We start from the raw sequence: 25894 nt of genomic DNA, 5'->3' as shown, positions 1-25894 counted from the left end.
ATTATAATCCTAAATATATATGCACCTAACATGGGGGCTCCCAACTTCATCGAACAAACACTATTAGAACTAAGGTCACAGATAACACCAAACACAGTGGTAGTGGGTGATTTCAACACCCCACTCTCACCAATTGACAAGTCATCCCAGGGAAAAATAAACAGAGAGGCATCTGGATTAAATGAGGTCATAGAAGAAATGAACTTAACAGATATATACAGGACATTTCATCCAAATGCTGCAGAATACACATTCATTTCAGCAGCACATGGAACATTCTCTAGAATAGACCATATATTAGGACACAAAGAAATCTTAACAAATACAGGAAAATTGAAATAATTCCTTGCATTCTATCTGACCACAACGGAATCAAACTATAAATCAACAGCAAGAAAAGCTACAGAGCATACACAAAATCATGGAAACTAAACAATACACTACTAAATGATGAATGAAAAAATCAAGAAGGAAATCAAAAAATTCATAGAGTCAAATGATAATGAGAACACAACATGAAGAGGTAAATTTATAGCCTTAAGTGCCTATATTAAGAAATTAGTGCTTGCTTCGGCAGCACATATACTAAAATTGGAACGATACAGAGAAGATTAGCATGGCCCCTGCGCAAGGATGACACGCAAATTCGTGAAGCGTTCCATATTTTGAGTGGTTAGAATTGTCAGACTTGGGGCTGGAGAGATGGCTTAGCGGTTGAGTGCTTGCCTGTGAAGCCTAAGGACCCCGGTTCGAGGCTCGGTTCCCCAGGTCCCACGTTAGCCAGATGCACAAGGGGGCGCACGCGTCTGGAGTTCGTTTGCAGAGGCTGGAAGCCCTGGCGCGCCCATTCTCTCTCTCTCCCTCTAGCTGTCTTTCTCTCTGTGTCTGTCGCTCTCAATTAAATAAATAAAAAATGAACAAAAAAATTAAAAAAATAAAAAAAGAATTGTCAGACTTGGAAACTTGTCCCTGACTATAGTTGTTGGACTTGGAGCTACAGAATCTGATGTTTGCCCTGTTTAAATCTTGTATTGGCCGAATATTTCTTTGCTATGCCCAATACCATCTTTTGCAGTGTGTTTATTTTTGTGTCATTGTGGGTTTGGGGGGGATTTTTTTGGTATTATGGCTCAGCTAAAAGACCTTAGATTATGGGGATTCTTGACCATCATTAAGATTGATAAAAAGTATGGGGACTTTGACAGTTGGACTGAATGCATTGAATTTTACATCACATATGGTTATCAGTTTATGGGAGCCAGGGGCGGAATATGGTGGTTTGATTCAGGTGTTCCCTATAAACTTGGGTGTTCTGAATACTAGGTTGCTAGCTGACAGAGATTTGGGAATTAACACCTCTTGGAGGCACTGTATTGTTGGGGGACGGGCTTTATAGCAAGTGTCCCCTTGCCAGTTTTGGCACACTCTCCTGTTGCTGTTGTCTACCTGATGTTGGCCAGGAGGTAATGTCCACTCTCTGCTCATGCCATTGGTTATTTATTTATTTATTTATTTATTTTATTTGCAAGCAGAGAGAGAGATAGAAGATAGACAGATAGAGAATGGGTGTGTCAGGGCCTCCAGCCACTGCAAACAAACTCCAGATGCATGTGTCCCCTTGTGCATCTGGCTTACGTGGGTACTGGGGAATTGAACCTGGGTCCTTTGGCTATGCAGGCAAGCACCGTAACTACTAAGCCATCTCTTCAGCCCTCATGCCATTGTTTTCCCTGCCATCATGGACCTTCTCCTTGAGTCTGTAAGCCAAAATAAACCTTTTATCCCACAAAAAAAAAGAAAGAAATTAGAAAGGTCTCAAGTAAATGACCTAATGCTTCACCCTGAAGCCTTGGAAAAAGAAGAACAAGGCAAACCAAAAGTCAGTAGATGGGAAGAAATAATAAAAATTAGGGCAGAAATTAATGAAATAGAACACCCCCCAAAAATTCCAAAGAATCAATGAAACAAAGAGTTGGTTCTTTGAAAGAATCAACAAGATTGATAAATCCTTAGCAAATCTGACCAAAAGAAATAGAGAAGAGACACAAATTAATAAGATTAGAGATGAAAAAGGCAATATCACAACAGATAACCAGAGAAATTAAAAAAAATAATAGGGACATACTATAAAAAATATACTCCACTTGATTTATATGGCCTACCTAAATTAAATCAAAATGAGATTAATCACTTAAATGGACCTATAACAACTATAGAGATCCAAGCAGTTATAAAAAAAAAATCTCCCAACTAAAAAAAGTCCAGGTTCAAATGGATTCACTGGTGAATTTTACCAGACCTTCAGGGAAGAACTAACATCATTGCTTCTTAAGTTTTTCCGTAAAACAGAAAAACAAGGAATCCTACCAACCTCCTTCTATGAAGCCATCATCACCCTGATACCAAAACCAGGAAAAGATAGAACAAAAAAGAAATTACAGACCAATCTCTCTCAAGAACATAGATGCAAAAATTCTCAACAAAATATTGGCAAGCAGAATGCAAGAATATATCAGAAAGATCATTCACTCCAACCAAGTAGGCTTTATCCCAGAGATGCAGGGATGGTTCAACATACGCAAATCGATAAATGTAATACATTATATAAATGAACTGAAGGACAAAAATCACATGATCATCTCATTAGATGCAGAGAGAGCATTTGGCAAAATCCAATATACCTTCATGATAAAAGTCCTACAGAGACTTGGAATAGAAAGAACATATCTCAATATAATAAAGGCTATTTATGACAAGCCTACAGCCAACATATGACTAAATGGGGGAAAAAATGGAAGCTTTTCCACAAAAATCAGGAACAAGACAAGGGTGTCCACTGTCCCCACTTTTATCTAATATAGTACTGGAAGTCTTAGCTGTAGCAATAAGGAAAGAGACACACATAAAAAGGATACAAATTGGAAAGGAAGAGGTCAAGTTATCATTATTTGTAGATGACATGATTTTATACATAAAGGACCCTAAAGACTGTACCAGCAAACTGTTAGAGCTGATAAACACCTACAGCCGTGTAGCAGTATACAAAATAAATATACAGAAATCAGTTGCCTTCCTAGATGCTAAAAATAAACTCACAGAGGATGAAATGAGAGACTCACTCCCATTCACAATTGCATCAAAAAAAAATAAAGTACCTTGGAATAAACCTAACCAAGGAAGTGAAGGATCTCTACAATGAAAACTTTAAAACACTCAAGTGAGAATTACAGAAGACACTAGGAAATGGAAAATCATCCCTTGTTCTTGGATTGGAAGAATCAATATTGTGAAAATGGCAATCTTACCAAAAGCAATCTACACATTTAATGCAATCCCCATCAGAATTCCAATGGTATTCTTCACAGAAATAGAAAAAACAATCCAAAAATTCATTTGGAATCACAAAAAATTTCAAATGTTTAAAAACAATACTGAGCAACAAAAATAAGGCTGGTGGTATCACCATACCTGATTTTAACCTATATTACAGAACCATAGTAACAAAAACAGCATGGTACTGGCACAAAAACAGACATGTAGATCAATGGAACAGAATAGAGGACCCAGATGCAAGTCCGGGTAGCTATAGCCACCTGATATTTGATAAATATGTCAAAAATACTCATTGAAGAAAAGACAGCCTCTTCAGCAAATGGTGCTGGGAAAACTGGATATGTATCTGTAGAAGGATGAAAATAGATTCTTCTCTCTCTCTGCACAAGAATTAAGTCCAAATAGGTTAAAGACCTAACATCAGACCTGAAATTCTGAAACAACTAGAGGAAAAAGTAGGGGAAACCCTTCAACATATTGGTCTTGGCAAAGACTTTCTGAATATCACCCTAACTGCTCAGGCAATAAAACCACAGAATAACCACTGGGACCTCATGAAATTACAAAGATTTCTTATGGCAAAGGACACTGTGAATAAAACAAGGAGTCAACCCACAGAATGGGAAAAAAAAATCTTTGCCAGCTATACATCTGATGGAGGATTAATATCTAGGATATATACAAAACCCCAAAAATTAAATAATAAGAAATCAAGCAAGTCAAAAAAAATGGGCTATGGTACTACATAGAGAGTTCCCAAAAGAAGAAATACAGATGGCATATAAACATCTAAAAAAAAGGTTCTACATTCCTAGTCATCAGGGAAATGCAGATTAAAACTACATTGAGATTCCATCTCACTCCAATCAGATTGGCTACCATCATGAAAACAAATGATCATAAATGTTGGTGGGGATGTGGAAACAGAGGAACCATTCTACACTGCTGGTGGGAATGCAATCTGGTCCAGCCAGTGTGGAGAAATCAGTGTGGAGGTGCCTAAGACAGCTAAAAATAGATCTACCATATGACCCAGCTATAGCACTCCAAGGCATATATTCTAAGGACTCGTCTAATTTCCTTAGAGACACTTGCTCAACCATGTTTATTGCCCCTCATTTCACAATAGCCGGGAAATGGAAGTAGCCTAGATGTCCCTCAACTGATGAGTGGATAATGAAGATATGGCACATTTATACAATGGACTTCTCAGCAGTAAAGAAAAATGAAGTTATTAGGTTTTCAGGAAATTGGATGGGTCTAGAAAGGATTATACTAAGTGAGTTAACCCAGACCCAGAAAGTCAAGCATCACATGTTCTCTCTCATATGTGAATCCTAGCTACAGATGATTGGACTTCTGTGTGAGTAGGAAGAAAACTTAGTAGCAAAGGCCAGTAAGCTAGAAAATAGATATAAAGGGAAGAGACAGGAAGGGAGGGGGGTACTTAATAGGATGGTATTGTATATATGTTAGTAGAAGAATAGATTAATGGGGGTGAAAAGGCCCAAGTGAAGTCAGGGGAAGAGATTGAGTAAAGGGAAGGTGGAGGGAGGGCTAATCAAAATCTAAGAGGACATAAATAAGTCATATGGAAACCTACTTTTTTGGACATTGGAACACTCAGGAGCTGTAAATTGTTGCTAGAAAAATTTCAGTACCAGTGATGGGATACTTTCCAGTGAGTTGTTGGCCAGGGAGGTCCCTGATGCCCCCAAAACATTACAGGCCATTGCTGAGGCCCTTGGTTTCCCACCAGGAATAGATGGTAAGACCCTATTGCTGAAGACTCCACATACTTGGGCTGCAAGACCACTGAGAAATCCTGCTGGAACTGAGCTGAAAACCTCTTCCATGTAGACCAGTTCGCAGAAAGCTAGAAGAATCCATTCTGCATGCAGTTCAATGGGAGAGAAAGAAATCACCAGTGAAGATATTCAACAGTGGACACTGCAAGTCTTAAATTTTGCCAGCCCCGCCAAGTGAGCCAACTGCCCTCCAGTTGGACTGGAGGCCCGCTCTATGGGAGGGAATACATCCCTGATACAGAAAACTTAAAACGGGTGTCATGAGAGCAAGGTTTTAACATCTACTTTTGTCTGGATAAATGTATATATTATGCTCATCAAACTGCCCAGTAAGCACTTCTTTCAATGTTCATACCCATATATTAATGCTACTCTCACTTTGGGTAGAGAATCTTCTCTTTTCAGATGGCAGTGACCTTGAGATGACTCAGTATCATGGTTCTGGGAAGAAGTGACAGGAGTGCTCAGCACTGCAGTATCTCTATCACACCTTCCAAGGCTCAGGGTCTATTGCGGAAGAGGTGACGGAAAGAATGTAGGAGCCAAAAGGAGGGTAGGATTCCTTGCAACCTGCTCCCCCCAGACACAGAATGGCCTGGATATCCATGACCTCACAGTGCCTGATACTACCTACACAAGACCCTCATAAGAGGAGGGTTATGACATCAAAATAAAAGAGAGACTGATTGAGAATGGGAGGGGATATGATGGAGAATGGAGTTTCAAAGGGGAAAGTGAGGGGAGGCAGGGCATTACCATGGGATATTGTCTACAATCATGGGAGTTGTTAATAATAAAAAGGATTCAGTAGGCAAGCCCCACAGCTCTCTGTATGCTGTTCCCACGCTGACCGGAAGGTGGCAGCACTCACCCATCCCGGCCTTGGCCAAGTATGCCAGCAGGGAGGAGGGACCACTGATGGGCATGAATTCTGCCAGCTGAGGCACCCACAGATGCTCACACATCTGTATACTTGCATGAATGAGTGGTGTGACCTAATAAGACACATCCATACAGGTGAGGGAGCCCATCAAGCAATCAGCTTCCAAAACACTCAGCCCCTCAGAAATCCAAGGCAATTTGGGGGGAACCCTGTCCTGTGGAAAGTTCTTTAAGAAGAGGGGGTCTTCTTTGTTCTGCTTATTTTATTCTCAGTATACTTTTAAGTATCCATCAGTCAGTTCCAGCCACAGTCTAATCTAAGACCAGCCTGGACTACATAGCAAGACCCTGTCTTAAAAAAAAATCCAAGTGGGTGTGGCTCAGCAGCACAATGCTTTCACAGAATCCCCAGTGAGGGGCTGGGGCATGGCTCAGTGGTAGAACTCCTGCCTAGAATCTCCCAGTGAGGGGCTGGGGGTGTGGCTCAGTGGTAGAGCTCCTGCCTAGAATCCCCCAGTGAGGGGCTGGGGGTATGGCTCTGTGGTAGAGCTCCTGCCTAGAATCCCCCAGGGAGGGGCTGGGGTGTGGCTCAGTGGTAGAGCTCCTGCCTAGAATCCCCCAGTGAGGGGCTGGGGTGTGGCTCAGTGGTAGAGCTCCTGCCTAGAATCCCCCAGTGAGGGGCTGGGGCATGGCTCAGTGGTAGAGCTCCTGCCTAGAATCCCCCAGGGAGGGGCCTAGGGCCTGGACAGCTGCTCACTGTCTGGGTTCCTAACACTGGGTCAGCTCACCACCACTATTCTGGCTTCTAGGAGTCACTTGGTATTTGGTGTACCAGCAAACTGGACATATGTTTATGTATCCACGTAAATGCATGCATGTGAACATGTATGAGTGTCCCCAAGGCACACCGAGGGCTTTTGGGGGCATGTGGTAAGACTGTCAGGTAGCAGCAACACAGGGACTGTGGTATCTGGAGACACATGACTCTGTGAGGCAGGACTTCCACGATGTGTGTGCGGTGAGGGAGCAGCCATGTGGGATTGCAGCTCCAGGAGCCAGGCCTCTGGGGGACAGCTTATGTGTCCCTGTCTGTAACAGGCTACAAGGGTCAGGGCTGATCTGACCTCTGGCCTTCCCTTTGCATGGAAACACACATGCACACCCGGCTTTCTTCATTGTTTTCCATGTTCACAAAAACCCCTCAGGTTTGCTTTCCATCTAAACACCCCTAAACTTTGTCTCCCACTAGATGACACATACCTGATACTTAGCTATGGCTGTCTGAGATTTCCCCATTTCACCTCCAGAAGTGGACTCAAGTCTGAGTTTCAACTTTCCCCAGTAATCAAGAAAAAACTTCATTTTCAAAAGTGATCCTTCCTAGCAGGGCGTGGTGGTGCACACCTTTAATCCCAGCACTCGGGAGGCAGAGGTAGGAGGATTGCCGTGAGTTCAAGGCCACCCTGAGACTCCATAGTTAATTCCAGGTCAGCCTGGGCTAGAGCAAGACCCTACCTTGAAAAACAAAAACAAAAACAAAAACAAAAACAAAAGCAAAAACAAACAAAACAAAACAAAAATCCTAAAAGGTTAAATAAAACCCACTCACCCATCCCACCACCTCATTTTTAGTTTCTTCCAGCCACTTCAGGAAGACCCAGTGCAACCCCATGAATCGACACCAGGGGGCGGTATAAGGTCATGTGTGAGGTAGCCCTAATCAGAGACAGGTTGACTGAGCCCTTGTAGTCCACTAGGCTGGATGCCAGCACCCCAAGGCCTCTCCATGTTTGGTGGGGGGCCACAGGCAGCCTGGTTCAGAAGGAGGCTGGAGGCACGTGCCCTGTGGCGCCTCTCCCAAACAGGAACCCCAGCACCTGGCCTGGTCCATCTGTTGTGTCTACTATCAGCTCACCCCCTTCACGCCCCCAGGGACTCCCCAGGACCTTCCGTGTCCTTCCACACTCCCAGAGACAACATTCAGCTCCCCGCCCCCGCCCCGTCTCACCTTACAGCCCCACACTTTCTGGTATTTACCCTGCATCGTGCCCACCTGGCCCATTCGGTGGCTTTGTTACTATAACCAAATATGCAACTTCATGTGTAAAGAGAAGAGGTTCATTTTGGCTGAGATTTGGAGGTTCCAGTCCAAGATTGGGTGGGTTTCTTGCTTTGGGCCTCTAGTGGGGGTGCTCAGAGCCATGGTGTGAAATGAATGAGCTAATAGCTCATGCCAGGCCCAGAAGGCAGAAGAACATATGGGTTCCTTCCATTCCCTCCAAGAGCAAACCCCAGCGACCTTAGGACCTCCCAATCGGCCTCTTCCTCCTAAAGGTTTCGTTGCCTCCTCACACCACCACCCAGGGGAGTAAGGGTTTCTTTTACATGCCAACTCACTGTGTTTGCATGTTTGTGATTGCATGCGTGTGGGCGTGCAGGTACACACGTAAGCTTGTGTGTGGAGAGGAGAAGCTCGGCGTCATTCCTCTGAAATGCTGGCTCACTCTTCTCTCCCCTTCTCCTCTTCTTCTCTCTCCTCCTCTCCTCTCCCCTCCCCACCCCTCCTCTCTCCTTCCCTTCTCTCTTCTCCTCTCCTTTCTTCTCCTTTACCTTCCCCTCCCCTCCTCTCCTTTCCCATCCCTTCCCCTCCCCTCCCCTCCCTTCCTCCTCCTTCCTTTTCTTTTCTTTTTGAGACAAACTTTCTCATTGGCCTGGAATTCACCAATTAAGCTGACTTGGACGGCCAGCTAGCTCTAGGGATCCTTCTATTTCTGCTTCCCCAGGCTGGAATTACAAGCCTGTGCCACCATGCCTGGCTTCAAAGAAATATTTATCCAGAGAGAGAGAGAGAGAGAGGCGCACATAGAGGGAATGGGCACGCCAGGGCATTCAGCCACTGTAAACGAACTCCAGATGCATGCGCCACCTTGTGTATCTGGCTTATGTAGGTACTGGGGATTCAAACCTGGGTCCTTAGACTTCACAGGCAAATGCCTTAACCATTAAGCAATTTCTCCAGCCCCCAAGCCTGGCATTCAAAAATATTTATTTATTTATTTTGTAAGCTAAAGCTTTGTAATTTCAAAATGGTTCTTGTCTTGTTCATGCTGGTTTTTCTGGGTGATTTATCACTGATGTTATAAACTAGGTCTTATACAAAGTGACTTATTGGGCTGGAGGGATGGCTTAGCAGTTAAGGCATTTGCCTGCAAAGCCAAAGGACCCTGGTTCGATTCCCTAGGACCCACAAAAGCCAGATGCACAGGGCGGTGAATGCATCTGGAATTTGTTTGCAGTGGCTGGAGGCCCTGGTGCATCCATTCTCTCTCTCTCTTGAATAAATAAAACTTATTTATTTACTTATTTATTCATTTTGTTTTTTTGAGATAGGGTTTTACTCTGGTCCAGGATGACCTGGAATTAACTATGTAGTCTCGGGGTGGCCTTGAACTCATGGTGATCCTTCTACCTCTGCCTCCCGAGTGCTGGGATTAAAGGCGTGTGCCACCACGCCAAGCTAAACTTCATTTTATTTTAAAGTGACTTATTGGGGCTGGAGAAATGCTTGGTGGTCAAAGTGCTTGCCTGCAAAGCCAAAGGATCCAGATTTGATTCTCCAGTACCCACATAGGACAGATGCACAAGATGGCGCATGCATCTGGAGTTCATTTACAGTGGCTACAGGTCCTAGTGTGCCCATTCTCTCCCTCTCTCTCTCCCTCTGCCTCTTTGTCTCTCAAATAAATAAATAAATAAAAAATTTTAAAAAGTGACTTATTGTGATTTTGTTCTTAGAAAAACTGAGGAAGCTCCCCATGTCTTACAGAAATCCACTGTATACAAACAATGTTAATATAGTTTTTCTAAGCCTTATATATTCTAACAGTCATAAATATTTCTTTATGTTAAGCTATAAAATTGTTCAATGGAAAAAATTGTTCAACGGTTAAGGACATTTGTTTAAGAAATTACCTGTCAAAAATGCCTCTAATGTATGCTTAAAATCAGGCTAGTTCAGCTCAACAATGACCAGGTTTGACTTTATTCTTTTTATAAAATTAATTAATTTTTAAAATTTTTTTGTTCTTCCAAATTTTCAGACTTTATTCTTAAGCTATGCATAATCAGTCTCAGTGAAGGTTTACTTAATTGTCTCATTTCTGGTATCTCAAGTTCATTGCTTATAGATATATTGATACTTAAGACATGTTTCCTGCTATAGAAAAATAAGCTTAAACTCTGCTGCTCTGCTTCCAGTTTGGGGGGTAATTGGTACCTGCATAGGTATACAGACTAGCCAAAGTTGTTTTCAAACATGGATGCCAAGTTTTTATACTGTCTTGTCTTTCCCTGACATACAATTTGTAGGTTAAATGAACTGGCTTAAAGTTATTGCTAAAATGATTGGTAAAATATTGTTTTCAGGGGCTGGAGAGATGGCTTAGCGGTTAAGCGCTTGCCTGTGGACCTAAGGACCCTGGTTCGAGGCTCGATTCCCCAGGACCCAAGTTAGCCAGATGCACAGGGGGGCGCACGTGTCTGGAGTTCGTTTGCAGTGGCTGGAGGCCCTGGTGCGCCCATTCTCTCTCTGTCTCTATCTGCCTCTTTCTCTCTCTCTCTGTCACTCTCAAATAAATAAATAAAAATGAACAAAAAAATTTTTTTAAAATATTGTTTTCAGGGCTACTAAAATGTTCTGCCTGGGCTGGAGAGATAGCTTAGCGATAAAAAGGCGCTTGCCTGTAAAGCCAAAGAACCCACGTTAGCCAGGGGCACATGCATCTGGAGTTCCTTTGCAGTGAGTGGCTGGAGGCCCTGGCACGCCCATTCTCTCTCTCTCTCTCTCTCTCCCCCTCCTTGCCTATTTCTGTATCTCTCTCAAATAAATAAGTAAAAATAAAATATTAGCAAAAGAAAGAGGGGCAGGAAGAGCGTTAGGGCCGGAGGGCGGGGAGGAGGCCGCGGAAAGCCGTGGTCCACTCCTGGGCTCGCGGGGGCCGCGGCTTCCCGCACCGCACCCAGCCCGCATTTCATCACGGGCGCGGGAGGGGCGCACGAGCGCCCACCGCTCCCAGAGGGGCCGTTGGCAATAATTACTGCTGCCAGGAGAGGGAGTGGTGATCTTTAGTGGTGTAGACACGGCTGAGCTGCCCATGCTTCAGAAAACAAACCCCTCTTCTGCACTTACGCGAGCAGCCCTCATTGAACCCCCATAGGAGCCAAAGATTCCAATGGGGGAAAGCAATCTTAGTGCTGGAAAAAAAATGCGACTGTATTCTTACATCGAGTCCGTGAGACCTCCCTAAGCAAAACCCAGTCAGTAGTAATGAATAATAACAATTAAAAAAAAAAACTGACAAATTCACTAACATTTTTTTAAAAAAAACTACTTTAGAGTGGATAAGATAGCTCAGCATTTAAAGGTGCTTGTTTGCAAAACCTGCTGGCCTTGGTTCAGTTCCCCAGCATAGACCCCACATAAAGCCAGCTGCACAAAGTGGTGCTTGTGTCTGGAGTTGGTTTGCAGTGGCAGGAGACCCTGACATGCCCATAGTCTCCTTCTACCTCACATAAAGAAAATTTAAAATAATAAAAAAAAAAACTTTAAAAAATTGTTACAGATAAAACAGTGTCTGGGACTAGAGAGATGGCTTAGCAGTTAAGGCATTTGTCTGCGAAGTCTAAGGAACCAGGTTCGATTCTTCAGGTCCCACGTAAGCCAGATGTACATGGTGGCACATGCGTCTAGAGTTCGTTTGCAGTGGCTAGAGGCCCTGGGGCGTCCATTCTCTCTCTCTCTCTCTCTGTCTCTAATAAATAAAAATAAATCTTAAAAAAAAAGAATGACTGTTTCTTGGCAGAGAGACACACAGACCTAAAGAGAAAGTTGAACATGGTTCCTAAGGACGCAGGAGAAGGGTTTAAAGATTCAGCTCAGATAAAAAAAAAAAAATCAAAAATATCTATAAAATACAATTGTGCCTGAGTACTACTTTCTTCCTCAGCAGCCAACCATTCCAGTTAACAAGTTGAAGGACCGTGTTGCTTAGAAATTGTGTCCAGTTGTAGCACCAGAGATGAGAAGTAACTGTAGTTCAAACAAGAGAGCTTTCATTTTTTTTTTAAATTTATTTATTTATTTATTTATTTGAGAGCGACAGACACAGAGAGAAAGACAGATAGAGGGAAAGAGAGAATGGGCACGCCAGGGCTTCCAGCCTCTGCAAACGAACTCCAGACGCGTGCGCCCCCTTGTGCATCTGGCTAATGTGGGACCTGGGGAAGCGAGCCTCGAACCGGGGTCCTTAGGCTTCACAGGCAAGCGCTTAACCGCTAAGCCATCTCTCCAGCCCGAGAGCTTTCATTTTTTAAAAATATATTTATTTATTTATTTGACAGAGAGAGAGAGAGAGAATGGGCACGCCAGGGCCTCCAGCCACTACAAACTCCAGACGTGTGCGCCCCCTTGTGCATCTGGCTTACATGGGTCCTGGGGAAGCCAACCTGGCTCCTTTGGCTTTGTAGACAAACACCTTAATGGCTAAGCCATCCCTACAGCCCTATACAAGAGAGTTTTGACTTATTTTTCATCTACTAAAAAGAAACAAAGACAGACAGCAGAGGCCAGTATTCTTAGGGTCTGAGGCTCCAACATTCATAACACTATTTCATCGTGAAGTCGGCCTCATGGTCTGAGACAGCTTCCAGGGCTCCGTGCAGGGCGGCAACGGGGCTGAGGAAGAAAGGACACACAGGTTACATGTCCAGCTGCTCACCGTCCTCCTAGGGTCTTCTTCAAGGCGGCATCTACAGCTTCTGCTGGATCTTGTCAGCTGGAATTTAGCCATATGCCCCTCGCCTATCTGTTATACGCTAGAGTTCCGCAACTGAGTGTGAAAGCTGAGTGGATCATCACGACTGCAGGGAGCTAAGCGTGGCACACGGGACTCAGGAAGTCAAGGAGCCAGTAAGGGAACACGGAGGGAGAGCAGAAGGCTCTCAGCTTGGATTCATGAAGGAGGAAGCAAATTCACTATACTACTATATGTGTATCTATATATATGTATATCTATCTATCTATCTATATATTTTTATTTTTTTTTATTTTATTTGAGAGAGACAGACGCAGAGAGAAAGACAGATAAAGGGAGAGAGAGAGAGAGAATGGGTGCGACAGGGCTTCCAGCCTCTGCAAATGAACTCCAGACGCGTGCGCCCCCTTGTGCATCTGGCTAATGCGGGACCTGGGGAACCGAGCCTCGAACCGGGGTCCTTAGGCTTCACAGGCAAGCGCTTAACCGCTAAGCCATCTCTCCAGCCCCTATCTATATATATACATACATACATACACATATATACACATACATACACAAGACAGTTGGGTGAAGCTCATCTTTCGTGGCACCTAATGGAGAAAGACTGAAAGCTGTGTGCAAGATTGGGAACAAGGCAAGATTATCCCCTCTCCCTGGAGTATTGCAAGTTAAAGCCAAAGCAGTTAAGCGAGAAAAAAGAAAGAGGAGGCATGCAAACGGGAACGGAGGAAGTCAAGTGGTCTGCTTGCAGGGAATATGGTCTTAGATGTTGAAAACGCTAAAACCTTCACCACACATCTGTTGTAGCTACTGGATGGATTTCAGCGACGCTATAGAGTCAGCACAGAAAAATCACTTGTGTTTCTACTGTCCAGACCGAGGGAGAAACGCTGTCTCAAGGAAGTACACGGAGGCGCGATAGATAGAGAGAAGCACTCCAAGTTCTCCTCTGGCCTCACAGTGTGCACACACATGTGCGAAAGATTGCAGAAAGCAATTACAGAAGACACACATAAATGGAAGGGGCGGGCTGGAGAGATGGCTCAGTGGTTAAAACGCTTGCCTGCAAAGCCTAAGGACCTGGGTTCAATTCCCCAGGTCCCACATAAAGCCAGATGTACGAAGTGGCACATGCATCTGGAATTCATTTGCAGCAGCTAGAGGTCCTGGTGTGCCCATTCTCTCTCTACTGGGCGCTCCCGGCACTTGGGAGGCAGAGGTAGGAGGATCGCCATGAGTTCAAGGACAGCCTGAGACTACCTAGTGAATTCCAGGTCAGCCTGAGCTAGAGAGAGACCCGATCTCTTTTAAAAAATTATTTATTTATTTGAGAGAAAGAGTGGACATGGGTACTGGGAAATCTAACATGGGTCCTTTGGCTTCACAGGCAAATGTCTTAATCACTAAACCATCTCTACAGCCTGAGAGACCCTATCTTGAAAAACTGAAAAAAAAAAAAAGATAAATAAATCAATAAATGAATGGAAGTCATCTCATGTTTGTAGAATGGAAGGACTGATACACTGAGATACATTGCCCTCCCCCACAGCCTACAAATTTAATACACTCCTCGCCAGATCCCAATGGCATTTCTTTCTTTTTTTTTTTTTTATAAATATTTATTTATTTATTTGAGAGTGACAGACACAGAGAGAAAGACAGATGGAGGGAGAGAGAGAGAATGGGCGCGCCAGGGCTTCCAGCCTCTGCAAACGAACTCCAGACACGTGCGCCCCCTTGTGCATCTGGCTAACATGGGACCTGGGAAACCGAGCCTCGAACCGGGGTCCTTAGGCTTCACAGGCAAGCGCTTAACCACTAAGCTATCTCTCCAGCCCCCAATGGCATTTCTTCCGAAATGAATAGTTCATATTGTAAAATTCACAAGGATTCCAAAATCATAGCGAATGGGGCTCCCACTGCCTGATCTCAGAATATATTAAAAGCTACAGCATCAGGATTAGGATAAACAGATAGTGGGACAGAATAGACAGCCCAGGGACAAAGCTTTGAGAACACTCGCATGGTCTTCAGGAAGAGTGCCCAGACCATTCACTAGGGAAACAAGTCCAGGACCCCCCGGGGCGGCAGGAGAATAGACCCCAGCCGCTCAAGTCTGAGCTGAAGCTGTATGGGAGAGAGGAAGGTGGGGTGCATGCAGGGAAGGGAAAGCAGGTATGTGGGGGTGAGCAGGGAGCCGTGGGAGAGAGGGCAGGATGGCGACTATGCATCTCAGGGGGAGGGCGACCTTGTGCTCTGGCTGATTTCCAGGCTGGGGCGGGGCTTCTCAGAGGACCCTCTCCCCCTGCTGGCTGTCTCCTGTCCCCCCCACCCCCCCGCTGCCCGTCTGGAGCCCAGCCAGGAAGGTGGGGTGCAGGGTCACCATGGCCGTGGCTCTGACACAACCCTTCCTCTGAGCCAACCCATTCCAGCAGCTAACCTAGGACAGCCTCTACTCTACCACGGTCCTCTGAGACCGGACCCAGCGGAAAACCTCATTGCTACATCCTCTGCCCAGCTGTCACGGCAACCTGCTTCAGCACGCCCTGATGTTCTCTCTTTGTGTGTGTGTGTGTGTGTGTGTGTGTGTAGGTGAGTGCACATGCATGTGGAGACCAGAGGTTATCGTTTCATGTCTTCCTGTGTCGCTCTCCACTTTCCTCACTAAGACAGACTCTCTCACTTGGAGCCCAGAGCACACTAGATTCAGCTAGGCTAGTCTACCTCTGGCATCCCCAAGCTAGAGGGCTGCGATTACAGGTGCCCGCCCCTCCCCCCGCCAGTATTTACGTGGGTGCCGAAGATCCAACCTCCAGTCTTCAAGCCTGTGCTTTATGCACGGAGCGTCTTGCCAGCCCCCCCCGGGACGTTTTCTCCCTCTAGGGCAACATCCAGACCCCAGATGGACCCCAAAGGCCAGCAGCTCAGACTCAGGCCTGAAGGAAGTGACGGGCGGTGGGCAGGGCGTGGCGGGAGGATGGGGGGCTGAGGTGTGGGCAGGACACTCAGGTCAGAGGTGACCGGCCGCTGTGAGACAGAGACAGCGCCGTGACAGCCACGCCTCTGCCCTCTCTCGCCTCCTTCCCGGTCCTCCAGGACGACAGCAGCATCTACATCTCCGTGGTCCTGTCCAACCCAAGCTCACCAAGAGCATCTGCTGACCCCTGTCCACAGGAACCTCCGGGAGGACATCTACACTCTGTCCTAGAGACCTAATGAGCAGGACTGGAGGAGTCACGTATGCTTCTCATAGGAAGACTCCCGGCATCCCATCAATTCTCAAGGCCAGAGGCAGACAGCTCACAAGTTAGCCAGTTTAGAGGTTACAAAGGAACTCAGAGAAACTATGAGCTTTGTTTGTTTTCTGAGGTAGGGTCTCACTCTAGCCCAGATTTACCTGGAATTCACTATATAGTCTCAGGGTGGCCTTGAACTCTCCATGATCTTCCAAAGGCGTGCACCACCACGCCCGTCTCTAGAATTCTTTTGTTGGAGGGGGGTTGCAAGGAAGGGTCTCACTCTAGCCCAGGCTGACCTGGAATTCACTCTGTAATCTCAGGCCTCAAACTCATGGCGATCCTCCCACCTCTGCCTCCCGAGTGCTGGAACTAAAGGTGTGCGCCACCACGCTCAGCAAGTGTTCATTTTTGATGGGAGGGAAGTTGAAGGTGGCTTCAGTTTTCTCCTTTCATTTATTTAGGCAAATTCTGTGGTTGTATTATTATTATATATCTTTTTTTGAGCACCGGGCAGGAAGTTGTGAAAGAACTCATAGTTTTGGCCAGGCTTGGTGGCGCACGCCTTTAATCCCATCATTCGGGAGGCAGAGGTAGGAGGATTGCTGTCAATTCGAGGCCAGCCTGAGACTACAGAGTGAATTCTAGGTCAGCCTGGGCCAGGGTGAGACTCTACCTCAAAAAACAAAACAAAACAAAACAAAACAAAACAAAACAAAACAAAACAAGAACTGTAGCGGACAACTGACGTTCATGACCTCTCCTCCAGGATTTTTTTTTTTTAAATTATTTATTTATTTATTTATTTGTGAGCGACAGACACAGAAAGACAGATAGAGGGAGAGAGAGAGAGAATGGGCGCGCCGGGGCTTCCAGCCTCTGCTAACGAACTCCAGACGCGTGCGCCCCCTTGTGCATCTGGCTAAAGTGGGATCTGGGGAACCGAGCCTCGAACTGGGGTCCTTAGGCTTCACAGGCAAGCGCTTAACCACTAAGCCATCTCTCCTTTTTTTTTTTTTTTTTTTTTTGACATGGGGTCTCATGTGGCCGAAGCCGGCCTGGAGCTCACTGTAGCTGAGGTGACAGCGCACGTGTGATCTTCCTGCCTCCTCCTCCCAAGTGGTGGCATTACAGGCTGCGCCACCAGCCAGCGGTGGTTCGAATGTACAGTGTCTCCCGCAGCCCCAGTGTGTGAGGCGGCTCCTGGCCCCACTGGTGGAGCTTGTGGGAGGTAGGGTCTTGATGAAGGACGGATGTCACTGAGGGGCGGGCCCTGGGGTGCATTGGTGCCGCCCACTGAGGGCTGGGAGCCGGGCTGCTTCCTCTGGCTAGCCCTGTGAGTCAGCTCCCTGTTCCTGCCGCCAAGGAGCTCCCCTGCCCCTCGCCCCGGGAACTTGTAAACTGAGATAAACCCTTTCTTTCCTTAAGCTGCTTCTTTGTCTCAGCAGCCAGCAGGTAACCCTAGCACCCGGCTTCCTCAGGCCAGGGACCACACATCTCAAAACACGGGTACCCCGGGCCAGAACCCAAAGTCTGCTCTCCAATCTAACTGTCATTTGCCCTTGACACAGGTCAGAAGTACACAAGTCTCTCCCTGGAACTACTTGGCTAGCGGTTTACTTGCAGTATCAGACATCCACTCACGCAGCGGCTGCGGAACATTCTGGAGCCGGCTATCTGGGGAAGAGTGCAGGGCCTGGGATGTGTCGCCACCAAAAGTTATTCCTGGGGACATCAGAGCCAGTGACTCAAGGAACACAGTGGAGGGGGGAAGAAAAAGCTTTATAGCAACAAGTTCACAGCTAACAGGGGACAACGTCCAAAAAAAAGTATGAAATGAACAAAATAGAACAGAAAAGGGTCAAGCAGCAGCAGCAACAAAATGATCGCGCTAATAGGTTGCAGACACGAGGTTTGTACTTTGGCAGGAATATCACATGAGAGGCTCCAGGACAGTCACAAATGCCCCAGTGGTCTGCTATTCCGAATGAAGGTCGCCACGTGTCCCTGGGGTCAGAAATCTATCTCCTCAGCAATTCTTGTCCCTTGTTCTGTTTATGACCCTGGTTGGAGCTCACTGTGCAGTCCATTATTGAGCTATGGTGGCATCTTTTGCAGGAGAAAGGTAGCTTTCTCTTTTTTTTTTTAATGTTTTTATTAGCATTTTCCACGATTATTAAAAAAAATCCCATGGTAATTCCCTCCCTCCCCACCCCCCACACTTTCCGCTTTGAAATTCCATTCTCCATCATATTACCTCCCCATCACAATCATTGGAGAAAGGTAGATTTCTTTTTGCACAGCAAAACGGTGACAAGTCTTTAAACATTGGTGGAAGCTGACTACTGGAGGAGGTTAAGATTGTCTAGCCTTGGGGGCTGGAGAGATACCTCAGAAGTCAAGGCACTTGCCTGTAAAGCCCAAGGACCCAGGTTCTATACCCACGTAAAGCTGGATGCATCTGGATGCATGCATCTGGAGTTTTTCAGTGGCAAGAGGCCCTGGCACACCCATTCTCTCTCTCTCCACCTGCCTTTCTCTCAAATAAGTAAATATTTAAAAAAAAATTGTCTAGGGCTGGAGAGATGGCTTAGTGGACTTTCCTACAAAGCCAAAGGACCCATGTTCTTACTTTCCAGATCCCACATAAGCCAGACGCACAAAGGTGAGGCAAGTGCAAGGTCGCACATGCCCACTAGGTGGCGCAAGGGTCTGGAGTTCAATTACAGTGGCTGAGGCCCTGGGGGACCAATTCTCTCTCTCTCTCCCCCTCGTGCTGTTACTTTCTCTAACACAAAATTGTCTAGCCTTGGGAGGGGAAGTCTTCTTTCAGGTAAGATCTCAGTGGCCAGAACTTCACCAAGGCAGGAGAGGAGGAAACAGCAAATGAACTTGAAGTTGTCTGTGATGAAAAGAAGCCACCGTGGACGCTCAGCAAGACACAGTCCGTGAGCCCAGGTTGTGCACGGAGGGCCTGGGGGCTGTGGCAGGGACGGCTCCAGGGAGGAAAGGAGACAGGGGCTCAGGGAGATCAAATGCGGGTCACAGCCGCCGCCCTTTGTCCTGTCCTGCTGCTGGACACACTGGACCTGATGTTCCTAATGGAACCCAAACTCCAGTCCCTTCTCTTCATGGGGTTCAGCTGGGCCCAGATAGCTGAAAGTGAAAGCGTGTGACACTTGGATCTCAGGGGACAGCAGATGGCAGCAGAGGGGCCTGAGCACCAGCTGAAGCTTCCAGACCCTGTGCTGTGAAAGTGGCTTAGCAGCTGGCCTGTGGTACCCCTGGTGGCATCCAGGCCCTCTTTAGGTGACTTTGTACCCTCAACACATACAGTGAGGCAGGGCCGATGGAACCTGGGACTCTCTCAAGACCCTGCTTGGGCTGGGGATATAGCTGTCCAGATAGAGCTACCAGGTGCATCCCCGGGACCAAATACGTTGGTCCTGGTGGCTCATGCCTGTGATCCTAGCATTTAGGATAAGAAGTTCAAAGTCGCAGATGGAGAGATGATTCAGTGGTTAAGGCACTTGCCTGCGAAGCATAAGGACCCAGGTTCAATTACCCGGTACCCATGTAAAGCCAGGTGCACAAGGTGGTGCATGCATCTGGAGTTTATCTACAGTGGCAGGAAGCCTTGGCACACCCATTCTGTCTCTCTCTTTCTCATAAACAATAAGTAAATAAATAAATAAATAAGTTCAAGGTTGTTAGAAACAGAATGACACCAAGTCTTCTGTTGAGCTGAGTCTCCCCTTTGGCCGCACCAGGGTCTTCAGCAAGTGTAAACAACTCCAGTTGCTTGTGCCACTTTGTGCAGATGGCTTACATGGGTCTTGGGGAATTGAACTTGGGTCATTAGGCTTTGCAGGCAAGTGCCTTAACCGCTAAGCCATCTCTCCAGCCCCCGTCTTTTATTTTTCGAGGTAGGGTCTCACTCTAGCCCAGGCTGACCTGGAATTCACTCTGTAGTCTCAGGGTGGCCTCGATCTCACAGCGATCCTCCTACCTCTGCCTCCTGAGTGCTGGGATTAAAGGCGTGCGCCACCATGCCTGGCATCTCCAGGCCTTTCTTGTGTTTTTGAGACAGGGTCTCACTAAATAGCCATGGCTGGCCTGGAACTTGCTATGGAATCTAGGCTAGTCTTGAGCTTGCAGCCATCCTCCTGCCTCTGCTTCTGGAGTGCTGGAATTGCAGGCACGCACCACTACCAGCACTCAAGACCCCTTTTAGCTCTTTTCTGAAGCTCCCGAACTTTGCCAGCCTACAGGGAAGACATCATGCCTTTCCTACCCTGTCACCTGCTTCTCTGCTCTTGGCTATTTCTACCTTTGTAGAAAAACAGGAGGGCTGGACAGATGGCTCAGTGGTTAAAGGCACTTGGCTTGCAAAGCCCGCCAGCCCGGGTTCCATTCCCCAGTACCCGTGTAAAGCCAGATGAACAACGTGATATATGTGTCTGGAGTTTGTTTGCAGTAGCAGGAGGCTCTGGCACACCCACCCCCTCTCATAAATAATAAAAAATATTTTTAAACTTCTTTTTATTGACAACTTCCATAATTATAGACAATAACCCATGATAACTCCCTCCACCACTTAAAATATTTTAAAACCAAACATTTTTGTGTTCAACGTGTGTGTGTGTGTGTGTGTGTGTATGTGTGTGCTGCACACGCGTACAAACACCAGATGCTTATGCCATGTTTGGGTCTGGCTTTATATGGATTCTGGGTGGCAGGTTTTGCAAGCAAGCACCTTCCCCCCCCCCCGCTGCCTGAGGTAGGATCTCGCTGTAGCTCAGGCTGACCTGGAATTCACTACGTAGTCATCTCAGGGTGGCCTTGAACTCATGGCGAGCCTCCTACTTCTGCTCCCAAATGCTGGGGTTAAAGGTGTGCGCCACCACTCCTGGCTTTCAAGCAAGCGCCTTTAACACTGATCCATCTCCCCAGCCCTGCGCTTAACTTTTAAACTGCATGCAGACCTTCTGGCCAACATCTGCCCGCTTGTAATAACCCCTCCTTTCCCGCTGGCAAAGATCCTTTCCAATAAAGGCTCTCCTGACTAAGCCGGATTTGTTTCTATTTGATACTCTTGAGAGAACAAGAGGAGATGGATATGGCTGACTCAGATTTCAAGAGGCCCAGCAGGTGTTTGGGATGCCTGACGGCCCTGATCCCCAACCGCCTAGGATGTGCAGGCAACTGTTGGGGCAAAGTGGTTTCCTGTTCAAAGTGAAAAAGCCACAGGATTTTTATCAACACAGACACAGGGGAGCCATATAGCCCAGCAGCTTCATGCTCCTTAACTCCCAGGGCATTCCCTAGAGACAAGGCAGGAAGCAGGGATGATTTGATGCAAAGACGGAGAGTCTGGGTAATACCATCCACCGCCCCTTTCTTAGGAGCCAAGAAGAGAAAACGCATCAGAGCAGAAATTAACTACTCGGTGATTTTCGCCTATCTGAACACCTCTCAGAAGTCACGGAGCCAGGGCCAGCACAAGGGGGTCTTCTACCCTGGACTCCTCCGATGGGCTCCCCAGCTACTGACCCTCAGGCCAAGGGCAAGTCCACCTGTGCTGGGAGCGGCCCCGGGGAGGCTTGCATAGGGAGGACAGGGCCCAGCTGCAGGCCTGTGACCACCAGAGGGCGTGTAGGCTCCAGAGAAGGAAGACGAAAGTGCTCGGAACCGTGGGGCAGAACCGCAGGTTTGAGACCCTGTCTCTTGGATTCTTTTTTAAAAATTATTTTAATTTTTTGTTTATTTATTTGAGAGTGACGGGGGGGGGGAGAGGGGGAGGGAGAGAGAGGGAGAGAGGGAGGGAGAGAGAATGGGCACAACAGGGCCTCCAGCCACTGCAAACGAACTCCAGACATGTGCGACCCCCTTGTGCATCTGGCTAACATGGGTCGTGGGGTATTGAGCCTCGAACCCAGGTCCTTAGCCTTTACAGGCAAGCGCTTAACCGACAAGCCACCTCTCCAGCCCATTCTGGATTCCTTTTTAAAAATATTTTATTATTAATTTGATTATTTAGAGAGAGAGAAAGAGAGAAAGGGGGAAGAGAGAGAGAATGGGCACGCCAGGGCCTCTAGCAGCTGCAAATGAACTCTAGACACATGTGCCACCTTGTGCATCTGTCTGGCTTTATGTGGGCCCTGGGGAATCAAACTCTAGTCCTTAGGCTTTGCAGGCAAGCACTTAACTGCTGAGCCATCTCTCCAGCTCCTCTCCTGTATTCAGGGTAAAGCAGGGTGGCCTAGGAGCTGAGTGACTGTGGACAAGTCATCTTGCTCTCCTGGTGCACCTTCTCTCTTTCAACTAGGTGAAATCATGGTGCCTACTGGCCAACTCTTCGATATACCATCGACCCCAAACTTTAGATGGGGAAACTGAGGCACAAGGAACTGAGCCTACTTGCACACAACAATCAGGGAGTGAAACTTCCTCACCCAGTTCTGAATAAAAATTTAAACTTGCTTTTCGCCAAGATGGCTCCAAAAGTGAAGAAGGAAGCTCTGCCTCTCCCAAAGCTGAAGCCAAAGCAAAGGCCCTGAAAGCCAAGAAGGCCATGCTGAAAGGCGTCCACAGCCACAAAAAGAAAAAGATCCGCACGTCACCCACCTTTCGGCGACCCAAGACACTGCGCCTCCGGAGGCAGCCTAAATACCCTTGGAAGAGCGCCCCAGGAGAAACAAGCTTGACCACTGTGCCATCATCAAGCTCCCCCTGACCACCGAGTCGGCCATGAAGTAGAAGACAACACCCTGGTGTTCATTGTGGACGTCAAGGCTAACAAGCACCAGATCAAACAGGCTGTGAAGAAACTCTATGACCTTGATGTGGCCAAAGTCAACACCCTGATCAGGCCTGATGGAGAGAAGAAGGCCTATGCCCGGCTGGCTCCCGATTATGATGCTTTGGATGTTGCCAACAAAATTGGGATCATCTAAACTGGATCCAGCTGGTTAATTCTAAATACACCTTTTTTTTTCTTTCACTAAAACAAAAAAATTTTAAACTTAACAGGCACAGCCCAGACAGACCTTCAAAGTTCCAGAACCTTCCATGTCTTTGAAGCAGCAATTTGCAGTGCAACAGGGAGCAGTATAGAAAGCTGGAACCGAGTGAAGGCGTGAATCTCAGATCTGAGCTCTAATTCAGCCACACGCAGCTAAACGGAGCTCTCCGAGCCTCAGTTTCTCTGAAGATAAGGTCTTGGAAGTGATTGGAACGGAGGTAGGGAAGAGCGGGAAAGTGTTTTGTTCTGAGGAACACTGGCCCCAGTGTGGCGTTTCCATGACTCTTAGATGTGTCCAGCAATGTTCCGGGGAGACAGAAGAGGTGAGGAAACCTGAGTCCCTGGATCACACAATCTCTGAGGATAGGGGACCAGAGTGGGGACCTTAGAAGATGAACACTGCTGCCCTGACCGCTCCGGGGAGCCTGGGCCAGGGGAGCAAGTGCTGCGATGTGGCCCTGCATGCTGGCTCCGTAAGGTGCCCCGCAATGCTGACCTTCCCCTAAGGGCCTGGTGACCTTCAGGAGTAACTGTCGGCGATCTTCCTCATGGCCTTGTCTGCAGCTCCATCTTTAAAAATAGAAAATCCCATTGCTTATTCAATGAGCTCTTTTGTTGAAAGAAAGAAAGGAAGAAAAAAATCTGCGGCTTCAGTTTGTTGAGTTCGTTGAAAGACGATTATCAAAGAGCAAGCTCATTAAAGACCAGCAGAGGGATGGGAAGGAGCCGGAGCACAGGGGAGGGGAGGGGAGGGGAGGGAGGGGAGGGGAGCCTAGCTGGGCCATGGCCTAGTGGACAGGGCGATCTTTGAAAACTCAGAGAGGACAGTAGTTCTACTCTGCTCAACCTCATTTTTCACTGCATTGCCAGAAAGGATAAGGAATAATATTGGGACTGCCAATGGCAATCAGGAACTCCTGGTGACATAGGACTGCCATCTTAGCCATTTGGGAGGCTGAAGCAGGAGGATTGTGAGTTTAAGGCAAGCTTGGGCTACAGGGTGAGTTCAAGCCCAGCCTGGCCTACAGAGGGAGTTGATAGCTAGCCCAATTACCTTAGCAAGATCCTATCTCAAAATAAAGAAAAACGGGCTCGGGGCTGCAGCCCAGCGGTGGTAGGGTTATTGATCAGTATGTGCAAGGCCATGGGTTTGATCTCTGACACCAGGCATGATACCTAAGTCTTCCAAGACAGAATTGGAGATTGATTTTAAAATGTAATGTTAATGAGATAAAATTGAGTTCCTCAGCTACACGCAGTGGCACATCCCTGTCTTGGAAGGTTGAGGCAGGAGGATCATGAGTTCAAGCCCAGCCTGAATCACATGGTGAGACCTTGTCTCAAAATAGAAACAATGAAAAGGAAAACCGAGGCTATAGCCTAGGAGCTGCTTGGAACACTTTACCCCTGTAGCTCATTTCCTCTCGTGTCAATCCTATGATGCAACCAATATATTTTTAAAAAATTTACTACGGGCTGGAGAGATGGCTTAGTGGTTAAGGCGCATGTCTGTGAAACCTAAGGGCCCAGGTTCGATTCTCCAGGTCCCACATAAGCCAGATGCACATGGTGGTGCATGCACCTGGAGTTCACTTGCAGTGGCTAAAGGCCCTGGCATGTTCTTTCTCTCTCTCTCTCTCTCTCTCTCCCTTTCTGTCTCTAATAAATAAATAAAAATAAATCTTAAAAAAAATTACTTATTTGAAAGAAGACAGTGAGTGATAGGAGCACCCCAGAGCCTCCTGTCACTGCAAGTGGCCTCCAGACATGCGCACCACGTTGTCACTCTGGCTTTTTGTGGGTACCGGGGAAACAAACCTGGGCCATCAGGCTCTGCAAGCAAGCACATTTAACCGCTGAGCCATCCCCACAGCCGCAACAAATATTTTTAGCTGCATTTTAAAGATGAAGGAGGAACTGAAGGTAACACATCCCGTAAGGGGCGGAACCAGAGGAGGTAAGCTGGTTCCAAAGGTCATGTTGACATCAACCAAGAGGAATCAGTTTTCAGCTCTTTTGCCCACGACCCCATAGAAAGGAGTGTGCTGTATATTCGGGTTCAGCCTCTCTTTCTCTCTTTCCTGAAAAAAAAAAATTACGAAGTATTAACTACAACAGTACATGGAGTTCTGGTGTGCTCTATTTTATTGTTTTTTTTTCTTTTAAAGTAAGCTCCTTAAGAGGACTTTTTAAAAATTTTTATTTATTTTTTATTAATTTATCTGAGAGTGACAGACAGAGGGAGGAAGAGGCAGAGAGAGAATGGGCACACCAGGGTCTCTAGCCACTGCAAAAGAACTCCAGATGCGTGCGCCCCCTTGTGTGCATCTGGCTAACATGGATCCGGGGGAATCGAGCCTCAAATCAGGGTCCTTAGGCTTCCCAGGCAAGTGCTTTACCACTAAGCCATCTCTCCAGCCTGTGTGTTCTATTTTAGATTATTCTATTTCCTTCTGGCTCATTTACCAATACTGGTTGTGACCCATTAATTTTATTTCATGACCTATTCCATTAGGATATATATTTAAACATTATTTTTATTTATTTATTTGAGAGCGAGAGCAAGAGCAAGAGCGAGAGTGAGAGAGAGGGAGAGAGAGGGAGAGAATGGGCACGCCAGCTCTTCCAGCCACTGCAAATGAACTCCAGATGTGTGCGCCCCCTAGTGCATCTGGCTTACATGGGTCCTGGGGAAATCAAGCCTTGAACTGGGATCCTAGGGCTTCAGAGGCAAGTGCTTAACCACTAAGTCATCTCTCCAGCCCTCCACTATAATATTTTAACAAAAAAAAATTG

The 25894-nt window shown here is 46.8% G+C and overlaps 1 non-coding gene and 1 pseudogene across 1 annotated transcript; both read left to right on the top strand.

The window, feature by feature from the left end:
- Window positions 1-23070, top strand: part of LOC101601163 — a 36640-nt pseudogene extending 13570 nt beyond the window's left edge.
- Window positions 562-668, top strand: LOC123458934. The gene has a single exon (XR_006635868.1). It is a non-coding gene; the product is annotated as a U6 spliceosomal RNA (small nuclear RNA).
- Window positions 23071-25894: the final 2824 nt, after the last annotated feature.

This window comes from Jaculus jaculus, chromosome 2 (genome assembly GCF_020740685.1).
Source record: "Jaculus jaculus isolate mJacJac1 chromosome 2, mJacJac1.mat.Y.cur, whole genome shotgun sequence".
In the NCBI taxonomy this organism is placed as follows: Eukaryota; Metazoa; Chordata; class Mammalia; order Rodentia; family Dipodidae; genus Jaculus; species Jaculus jaculus.
This window is presented reverse-complemented; position numbering and strand designations above follow the sequence as displayed.